The sequence below is a fragment of the Pinus tabuliformis genome, chromosome 9, assembly GCF_031772625.1.
Source record: "Pinus tabuliformis cultivar Carrire ecotype Pingquan chromosome 9, CPIR1, whole genome shotgun sequence".
NCBI classification, from domain to species: Eukaryota; Viridiplantae; Streptophyta; class Pinopsida; order Pinales; family Pinaceae; genus Pinus; species Pinus tabuliformis.
In genome coordinates, this window is record NC_142307.1 from 775,643,458 (window position 1) to 775,645,476 (window position 2,019).

Sequence of the window (2,019 nt, forward strand, 5' to 3'; positions counted from 1 at the left end):
CCACTTACATTATAACAAGGACTATGAGATGGGTAATACTGGAAGGTATACTTGTAATTCCTTTGCTCGAGAGATTCCTGAGATCAAAATCAATCAAATGAAATGCAGAACAGATTTCTGAGATCTAAATAAACTAACTAAATATATAACTTGTAAAATTTTAGAAATTGGACCAACGGACAACCCATAAAAGCTGGGTTTGAATTACTACTCACAAGCTTTTGATTTTGGGGGATACATCGTTGTTATAGCCTAACCAGTCCCACAAAAAATTAACGGGTAAGCATGGATCACCAGCCGAAGGATATGTGAAATTAATATCCAACTGAATTTCTCTTAAAGCTTGCACTGTAAAATTGAACAACGAGATAATTTCAATAGATCCCTCCATAAGATTTTTGGGTTTTGACGAGAAGAAAAAAAATGACCACTACAAAGAAAAATTGAACTGATAAAAGCTTCTGATAAATCATGGAATGCATACCATCTTGAGCGAATGTGCCATTTTGACGCAGATCACATTTATACACTCTTAATAAAAGTATTAAAAGCATCAACATTCAACCATTTTCCTATGCAATGTGACCATGAGTGCTAAACAATATTTAGTTGATCAATTGGTGTTGCAGACTGCCCTGGCAAATCCAATGCGTGAGTTCTGGGGAGATCAGATTCTATCCACAAATTCTGCTGGTGGTAATTGCCAATGATATCCAGATACATGGGCACAGAGTCAGAGTTCCTGAAGCAGTAAATTGTTTTGTTATTCTACACACTTGTAATCTCCTTTGGCACTGGATACAGTGCCTTGTGGCTTTCGAGCCTAACATGAGTGAAATCGAAGAGAAGAGTCATGGGTGTAACCTCTGGAAATGGTGCACTCGCAGGATGATAGAAGCAGCAACGATACATGGGTCCTTGAAATTTTGGAAAATTAACCTGAACCGGATTCAGGGTCCCTCAGTTATGCGTAAGAAATGCCTGTCTGAGGGGTGTGTAACCGCCCAAAATAAAACTGAACTGCATGCCAGAATCCACCATGGTCTGCCTGGTGCCCATGTTGTCCTGCAAGAAGACAGTTGGCGAGATTGAGAGCAACCGTCATCCAACCTTGATGCCGCAGAGCTTGATACCATAGAGCTTAAAGTTTAGGCCACTCTGTTGAAATAGGGCAGAGGAATGGATTGGGTATACGGGGCATGTAATGGAGATATTTGTAAAATGGGGAGTCTCTGAATAGGAGAATGCCTACGGATTGTGGGCAAAGAACATGGTCCGGAATGCAGTAGGAAATGAATGACAAAGAGCCCTTGCTCAGACCCATGAGACAGGTTCTAGTAATGGCACACACCCAAAGACGAAATTGGGGATTTTCAGAATAGGGGAGACATGGATTGGATTGAGGTTCACAGAACCGAGGACCCCGTCTGCGAAGGTCCTGTCGACATAAGAGTAGCAGTATTGGCAGAGGCGGTTGTTGTTACATGCTGTGGGAACTAGAAAATCGTTGGTCTCTTTTGTGCAAACAAATGAGCTGCAGGGGATAGGTCAGTAAGAGGTGGAGAGAATGGGGTTAAAAGTGGAACCAGGAGCCAATAAGGGATTACATTCCAGCCATGACAGCTCGCTCTTTGTATCGACCACCATTTCTTGTTTCTGAGGTGGGTTGCCCTCAGAAATGCTGGTGAACATGGGAATAACCCTCCAACTGAACACACAGAAGGAATAAACTTGCAACTGAATTACAGAACAACCCTAGGACTTGCACGCAGGGCAAGAAACAGAGAATTAGTCAGATGCACCCAGCGAAGTCACCGAACAGAAATGGGACTATGGTTATAAAGGTGCCAATCAAGATTTAGTTGACAGTTACGAGTATCTAACGGTGGAAAAACATGTAATCGTCTAACAATGGATCTGACGGTCAGAATTATGACAGAAAGGTAACTGGGGGAGTTGGTTTCAGAGGGGAACGCCTTACGGCGTAATTAATTATTAAAATGCAATCGAATACCATGT

At 42.1% G+C, this 2,019-nt stretch overlaps 1 pseudogene; it reads right to left on the minus strand.

Moving 5' to 3' along the window:
* Window positions 1–490: 490 nt before the first annotated feature.
* Window positions 491–1,692, minus strand: LOC149151026 (aspartic proteinase PCS1-like; annotated as a pseudogene).
* Window positions 1,693–2,019: the final 327 nt, after the last annotated feature.